General features: G+C 48.4%; 1 long non-coding RNA gene across 1 annotated transcript; it reads right to left on the bottom strand.

Moving 5' to 3' along the window:
• Window positions 1–916: 916 nt before the first annotated feature.
• LOC132027842 (uncharacterized) lies at window positions 917–2,130 on the bottom strand. Its single transcript, XR_009407224.1, has 3 exons — window positions 2,066–2,130; window positions 1,391–1,550; window positions 917–965 (listed from the first exon to the last, which is right to left on the bottom strand). It is a non-coding gene; the product is annotated as an uncharacterized LOC132027842 (long non-coding RNA).
• Between the last annotated feature and the right edge of the window lie 6,593 nt (window positions 2,131–8,723).

Consider the following 8,723-nt stretch of genomic DNA (forward strand, 5'->3'; position numbering starts at 1 on the left):
ATTCCCTAGCATTTCTAAGTCTCAGTTTCCTCCTTCAATACGTGGAAATAATAAACCCTTCCTTATGGGATGACTGTGAGGCTTCATATAGCGCTAACATCTAGAAAAAGCCCACTGTATAATGCCCAGCCCACAAAACGAGAGGGGCTGGCAAAGAATAGCCATTGTATTCTGTTTTATTTTATTAAGTGGTATGTGTTCATTGAAGAGAAATTCAAATATGCAGATTAAAAAACCAACCATGTCGGAGGCAGGCCCCTGGCCAGGGCGGCCTCCGCCATTAAAAGATGGAGCCTGGCTAGTTGCCAGGTTAGGATTGCCTCGTGACACTAAGCGGAACACCCAAAGAGGAAGTAAAACAGCATTGGTTGCTAGCGAAGTTGTTCGTTTAGGTGCACCGCCTGATTCGCTCCCTCCTGTACCCTGCTCTCTGATTGGTCATGTAAGCATATATAAGTGTGTAGACTTGTGGAAATAAAGAGAGAGAAGATGCATCCGAACCAGGGTTCTTGTCGTCCTTGCGGGGCGAGGGCGATACAACCACAAGCCCACCATCCTCACAAGTCACCCTGAACCTTTTGAGAATTTATGAATGCACCGGATGGGCATCTGTGTTCCCAACAGTGATACTGGGTCATGAGCAGAGGCTATTCCCATAAAGGAAGAAACCCCACACTCCCCAGAGGACCCACCAGTGCCCACACACATGTGGGTGAGCTTAGCTTTGCCCTCTGTCCCTATGTGAGTTGGCGTTAGACAAAAAGAGGTCAGACAAAGACAAAATTCTCTGCAGGTAAAGTCTTACCTAAATGTCAAAGTTGGAATCGCAGGAGCTGCCGCTAGAATGATCCTTGTAAGTTTGCTTGGACTGTGGCATGAAGTTCCTTTGAAAACAGGCAGTCTTGGCCTGTATGCTCTCGTGATTTAGGGGGAGTCCGGTGATAGACGAGGAGCCCTGGTATTCCCTGGGGGGGATTTTAGGCATCAGGCACCACTAGCCTTCAGGGAGGCTCCTGTTTATTAACACTTAATTTGTGGGAGGCATTTTCCTTTGGGTTTTATCCTTGCAACTTGATAGGTTTTATCCTTACAGATAGGGAAACTGAGGCACAGAAAATAAAGAGAAGCCTACGGCCTGCTTCTTCCATGAACTGCCTGTGGGACTTTGGGCATCTCATTTAACTTCTCGGGGCCGAGTCCCCAAGTGTTTGGCTACAAAAGGAAGGGGATAGAAAGACATAATGGATACTAAGCTCAGAGGACCTGAAAATAAGTTAATTTCCTTTCTCTTTTTTCAAAAAGCCCTTAGCAAAATTTTACATCGGCTCCCCTAAGCCTCCAGGACTAGAAATGAAACTTAATCCACTTCATTCATCAAGCCTCTCCTTACCTCTTGTGTAGGCCACATATGTGTTTGTCTCTTGCAATCTTGTTGGTGGGTCCGTGGTGCCCAAGATGGGACCACGCCAAGAGCTGTCAAGTGCAGCAGGCCACTGGAGTGGATCCATTCCCGGTTCATTTCTGCCTGTCCATGGAGGCTGTTGAGAGTGCTAGGGAAGCAGGAAAATCACAGAATTCTATCAGAGATTAAAAGCAACTGAGAGCTCATCAAGATCAACCAGTTTACGAATGGAGAAACTGAGGCCCCATGAAGGGCCTATTACTATAACACTGGAAATATAAGGAATCGCTTTATTGAGCAACTATTTTCCCCTCCTGGGCTCCCAGAAGTTCTAGACCAATAATGAAGGTGCTAAAGTAATAAGACCGTGGAACAGGAGAGAAGTTCATAGTCTTGTAGCCATGTACCTCTCTCGGCTCCACACTAGGGGGGACCCCGGAGCTCTCGCAGCGGGGGCTCTCACCTCCCTCTACCCCCTGCACTATCATGGGATGGTGAGAGGGAAGTGGGGACCACGGCTTCAGTGAAAACCCAGTCTCCAGCCCATCCTCTCTAAATAAAATCACTATGTGCATTTATCGGATGGATAAATGAGTGCAAAGCTTTGGTCACATGGAGACTCTGCAGGACTGAAGACAGAGCAGTTCTCCACGCTGAGCCAACCTGTCATCAGAAGGAAGAGACCATTCCTCAGCCCCGCCACCAGGTACCGAGCGCATCGGGAGGACCTCTAGAATAAGAACAGATTCTCTAGTTTATTTCCCTGATGTCTGTCAGTGGACTTGGGGCAATGTGCCGGCACCACCTCTGCAGGTTCAGTGGACTTTGGGTCATGGTCTGCTCTGTGTGGACACTCCAGCACTAGAGGGGGTCAGTGGGGTCAAGTCAGAGATGTTAACGGTCACATCCTTTGTGCTGAGAGCTCTCCCTCCTGAGTGTTCTCCACCCAGAGGAAATATTGCCATATTGGGGGCTTTCTTTTACCAAAAGGCCCCCCAAGTCCCCCAGAAACTAAACTTCTATAACCATGAACAAAATAACCCAACCACTGAAATTAAAGCCACAAGGTGGAGGTGGCTGTTAGTATTTGTTCCTTCTTTCTTCCTTCCGGAGGGATTTACATCACTGAGTACATCAAGAGCCACAGAGAAGGACCCAGGCAAACTGGTCAATTACCCCTGATAAGAGCTAATCACAGCTAAAGAGTACAGTGTGCTCAGGATTGGCCAACCTTGCATTTATGGTCTAATTTAACGCCCGCAAGGTGTAAATCACAATCATCTATGGAAAATATCCTACAGACAAGGAAAACAAAGTTCAAAGAAATTGACTTCCCAAGGTCATATCTGAGGCACAGCTGAAATTCAAACAGAGATCTACCCCCAATCTCATGTTCTCACCTCCTCTGCAGGACACAAGATCAGAATCCCCAGACCGGCATCAATCAGCTGCCCCAGCCTCATAAGGGCCACAGGAGGGATGGGGACCCCGGCTGGCCAGTGGGACTGTCAGTTGCAAGCATGTCGGCCACCTCTCCCTGGCATTTGCCCAGCTTTGGTGACCACCAAAGCAGCCCCTTGGCTCACGTGCACACACAAGCTCCAACCTGCCAGGCAAGCGTGGGCAATGGCAAGGAAGCTACAAACTCCAAGAGTTACGTTGCCTCTGCTCCAAATCCAGTGCGGCAACCCCAGGCACTATGCTCTTCACCATGAATTCCAGCTACCTGCACAGGTCCTAGGAGGGTAGCAAAGCAGAACAACGGCTCAGGAAAGCAGAACAGGCAGCTCAGCTTGCCTGGGCTGAGCTCAGCCATGCTTAGTCAGCTGGCATCCCTGGCCACCAACCTCTAGGGCTTGGTCATCCCCAAGGACTCACACCTGGGCATGGCTGAGAGACACTCCCCACACCCCCTACCCAACAACTCCTGTTGGGAAAGAGCTGGGCATCTTTGCAACCAGCTGGGGACCCAATATCTTACCCACTATCCCACAGAAGCAGGGAAGCGATCAGATTATTGCCTTTGGGCAGACTCACCCAGTTTGGAATCCCAGTTCAATTTTTCACTAGCTGTGTGGTCTTGGTAAAACTGTTCTAACACTCCTAATGTCAATTCACTCATCCACAGAATGAGGGAAACAGTAATCCCACCTGATAAAAATGAGGTGCCATGGGAGGGATTAGAGAGACGATGTCTGGCATGGAGACCACATTATTAATTATATTGTAGTGAATATTTTACTGGTGTTAAAACTAATTAATACAATTATTAATAATTGAAGAATTCATTATTACATTACTTAGTCCTCCCAGAGTCTGTCTTCTTAGCCATAAAATATCTAATGTTCCTTTCAATCTGCTATCCAGGGACATATCCAGTATCTAGGCGGCAATAGCCTCCCCCATGGGGTTCTCGTGGAGTGCAAAGGAACCCAGGAAGTAGGCAAAGCCTCCAGCCAAACTGGCTCTTCGTGAGCTTGCAAGAGGCAGCGATTAGACCCCCAGGGGCAGCATCCCTAGCAGGAAAGGGTCTGTGTTCTGAAGGTGTGGCCTTGCTAACAGAAGGGACAAGGGTTACTTAAACTCTCTGTGCTTCTCCTTCTTCACGAGGACAATGGAAGTCCCCAATGGAAGTGCTGTGTTGTCTAAAACAGGGCAACAGGGACGCCTGGGTGGCTCAGTTGGTTAAGTAGCTGCCTTCGGCTCAGGTCATGATCCTGGCGTCCTGGGATCGAGTCCCACGTCGGGCTCCTTGCTTAGCAGGGAGCCTGCTTCTCCCTCTGCCTCTGCCTGCCATTCTGTCTGCCTGTGCTCGCTCTCTCCCCCTTCCTCCCTCTGATGAATAAATAAAATCTTTAAAAAAAAATAATAAAACAGGGCAACAAATGGTAAGTGTTGGGATAAATGTTATCCACTTCTGTTATCCCACAGGCTCCAACATTCCCCCAGCCCACCTCTTCCCATCACGGTAACTGTTGTCACTCTGATGGCCAGAGGCCAGCCACCCCCATCCACCACCAGCAACCCTTGCCACCAGGTTCTTCTAGCAGACACCTGGCTTATCTGCATACATACTCATTTGGGGTACATGCACGGCCTTCTTTCTTATCTTCCTCTTTTGTCCATTTTAGATACTGTTGCAATGAACCTCTTGGTACACATTTCTTCACCTTCATCAAGTTAATTTCTTTGCAGAGTAAAATTATTGCATCTAAAAAGCGACATTTTTAAGCTTTTTATACATCCTGCTACTACTTTTCAGAATGTGCTGTGTCCATTCACACCATTGGTCTCAGGACACAAGTGTGCCAGTTTGACCACATCCTGACCAGCACTGGGAGTTATGGTTTTCCCAATTATTTTACCTATTTAGGAGATCAGAAACAGGACCTCTTGTTTAACTGTGCATTTCTTTGGCCACTAGATGAATCATTTCCCTCATGAGTATTGTTTGCTTACTGTGTTACCCTTGGGACTCAGTAGCTCAGTATTTTTCTCCAGCTGCTAAAAGGATGGCTTGAATCGGTGCAACTATGATTTGGCCAGAGGTGATGAAGAAAGCACCATGCTGATCAGCACTAGTTATCTGGGCTTCTGCTACCAGCTGGGGCTCCAAGGGTGGTGCTCTGCAGCTCTAGGGCCTATTTCCCTGGCCTCAAACGCTTCTCTGGTTCTTGCAAATGCCTGCAGTTTCTGAAATCAAAGCCCCCATGCCTACTGCATGGCATCCCACCCTGAATTTGCAGCTTCCCTGCAGGTAGGAATCCAGAGACACGGGGCTGCATCTCCCCCCCAAGGACCTGCGCTGTCAGTCAGCCTGGAACAGCGGGCTCTGGAGGAGAACTCCTGCCACACACTCAGGTAACCTGGGAATCCAGCCAGGGTTGACGCCAACACCACCACCTCCGTGCAGGTTAGGCATCCAAGGATCTCATGCTCAAGTCTTGGCTCCAACGTCTCCTGGTGGGGGGACCTAACATCACTTTCATCTTTGAAGTGAACAAGTTCTACAGCACAGGGGTCTCCAGAGGAAAGGCAGTGTGGGCAGTGTGGCCCAGACAAAGGAAAAACAAGGGCAGAGACTTGGCACATAGATCGCCATGGGTTCAGGTCCCGGCTCACCATCTATCCATTGCAAGGCTTCAAGCATGTCTGAGCCTCAGTTTTGACATCTGTAAAATGGAGAGGTGATCCTCACCCTCTTGGATTGTGAGACAGACTGAACAGCACAACACATGCACAGTGCTTTGTGTCCTGCTCCTAGGTGTGTAATAAATATGACTTCCTTTTCCTTCTTCTTCCTCAACTGAGGCAAATTCTGTGAGAGTGAATTTGTGACATTTTAAGCGTAGATGTTTTACGTTATCAGCCGCAACAGACCGACCCTAATGACTTGCTGGGGGCAGATCTTCCTCTCGAATGTTCAGTGAGGGTGCTCACAATTTATCCCTGCCTTTTGCCCAGGACTTGGAAAGATTTAGGGGAAAAATTCAACTCAGGTCCTAGCCTCAAGTGACTGCCCATCAAGGCACGTTAAACATCCCTCCCAGCCAACATCTGAGATCCACAATGCTTTGGGGTGCATAAAAAGCAGCCAGAGAGATTGTTTAGGAGGGAAAAAAAATAATAAGCCCAGCCCTCCAACAATTTTTACTTCATAGGGCTGGATCCTAGGCTTCTGAATTTTTAACAGCCACCCCCATCCCATCCGAGGCACTTTGAGCGCAGGTGGCCTTGAGCAATTGGCGAAGGTGGAAGGTCGCACTGTTTCTCCCCAGTCATCCGCAAACACATGTGGGCTGTCTGCGTCACACACACACTGAGCTAAGGATAGGGACCAGGTGGTGGGGACCAGGCAGACCCAGTCCCTCTCCCGAGGCTGTTCAGCCTCCACCAGTGTGGCAGAGAGAAGTTAGCTGGTTGGAAATGCTAATGCCTGGGGCTCATGCTAGCACTGCTGCACCCAGTGTCCACATGTGTACAAATGCTCCTCAAATGCATTTTCTAAACAATGAAGCTTGAGAAGCACCCTCCCAGACTATCACACAAGCCCGCCACCCACCCCTCCGTCACACACACACACACACACACAGAGCTTCTAGGGCACAGCTGGCAGGTGACAAAGACCTGAGCAAGCACCGTCCTTGCTGGGTTGTGTCATGTCAGGGCAGCTGTGAGATCCCAGCCCAGGCCAGAGTCAGGAAGGCCACCAAAAGTAAAGGATGCTTACATCAAGGGTTATCTGGAATGACCATTATCAGGGACAAGTTGACAGCAGAGAGGAGTCTCTTGATGGGCCAGTGGGAACAGAGGCAACACCTGTAGAGAGACAAAAAGAATTTCAAGGGTCCTGGGCATTGTCCAGATGGATGCAGGTGGGCAAAGCTACGAGGGGAGTCAAGTTGTCCAGTTCTTACCTCTGCAGAAACCTCTGCTCCGATGATGAATGTGGGAGCAATAGACTCGTTGCAATTGTCCAGATGTTTTCAGAAACGATGAGATTATCACCTTGTGACATTTGTCATTTATTTGACTAACTTGTGTTGAATATCTACTGTTTATCAGGCTTTTTTTACACAGAGTATCTCATGTAATCCTGGAAGGCAGCAACCGTGGTCCCCACTTCAGGAATGGGGAGGCTGAGGCTCAGGTATACAACAGATGTTCGGTTTGTGGCCCGAGTGTGGTTGTTACCCTGCCGGCAAGCTCAGAGCAGCATGGGGACAGGTCGCCAGGTTACAAGGAAACACGCAATTTTCATCACGTCTTCAAAGCTATTGGAAAACAGCTATGCAGTTCCGTGGTGACTCCCGAGGGTTCTGGGGCTTCAGCAGCTGTCCCAGTGATTTATATTTTAAGGAAAATGGACTGACATATATTAGATATAATAGATCAATAAATAATTTGAGCCTGTTTCATTTGGATTTCCTGCTCTTTGCCACATGAACAGTTCAGATCGGGACAGCAGAATGTGACTCCGTCGGTGTCACTCCAGAAAGCAACACAGCCACGATGCTCACATTCAAAAGATACACGAGCCCATCCCTAAATGTCCCTGTCCCCAACCCGCTCCACCAACCAGCCTCCCCTAGCAGCACGCACTTCTAAAGAGACTTCCTGCCAACTTCCAAAGCACTTTTTATTCAAAGGCGCTCTCCTCTAAATTGGAAGTTAGATCAGAGACTTTGGCGGTGTCGCTGAATTATTCAAACCCAGTAGGATAATGAGCTGGTTCTCAGGGATCTTCTATCCCACCTGTTAGCCCTTCCAGATCCCCACCTCAGCTTCCATTTTCCTCCCTCCTCTCCCACCGTCTCCCACCAAGGGGCTGCCTTCAGGTGCTGGAAAGCTGACTGAACTTGGAGTCAGACAGGTGACTAAATTTTTTTTTTTAAGGATTTCTATTTATTTATTTGACAAAGAGAGAGAGCGCACAAGCGAGGGGGGTGACAGGAAGAGGGAGACCCTGATGTGGGGCTCGATCCCAGGACCCCAGATCATGACCTGAGCTGAAGGCAGTCACTTAACCAACTGAGCCACCCAGGCGCCCCCAGACGTCTAAACCTTAAGCAAGTTACTTCCCTTCTAAGCCTCAGTATCCTATTCAATAAAATGGGAATAAGACTACTCAGCTCATAAAGTGAAATGTGGATTATGCAAGACTAAGTGTGAGACCACACCTAGCTCTGAGCCGGTGTGTCTGATCTTGGCTTCTTGTTCTTTCTCTCACATAGCAACCTGCTTTGCTCTGAGGGCTTCCATGTCCTCCCAAGTCTTCTGAGGTCATCCTTCCTGTAACATAACTGCCAAGCAAAGTAACCCAAGTCCCCATCCTTTCGGATGGCAGGAAAGCCAACCTCCTCCCAAACATTTCTGAAGGCTCCCTGGGCAGAATTATTGTCTCGTATTCTCACCTAGAGCTACACCTTCCCCCTTCTCCCCTTCTCCCTTCTCCCTGGCGTGGAGATACCAGCCCTTCCTTCCACATGCTGGGGGCAGCACCGAGCTGAGCGCTGAGTCTGTTGGAGTTTCCTGGAGTCTACTCAACCCTTGAGGCTACTTAACAGACAAATTCCAGAGCAAAACGAGAGAATTGCTATTTGAGATGACTTTATTAGCACACGGACACAAAACAGTATGTGGTTAACAAGTGAAGCTTCCTCACGCTCCAGTTCCCAAAAAGGAGCCATGTCTTTTAGTTCCTTACTAATCTATGGATTTACACGGATATATTTTTCTCTAGAAAGTGAACACTGAAGTTTCTTTCTTTCTTTTTTTTTTAAAGATTTTATTTATTTATTTGACAAAGATCACAAGAAGG

The sequence above is a fragment of the Mustela nigripes genome, chromosome 12 (assembly GCF_022355385.1).
Source record: "Mustela nigripes isolate SB6536 chromosome 12, MUSNIG.SB6536, whole genome shotgun sequence".
Taxonomy (NCBI): domain Eukaryota; kingdom Metazoa; phylum Chordata; class Mammalia; order Carnivora; family Mustelidae; genus Mustela; species Mustela nigripes.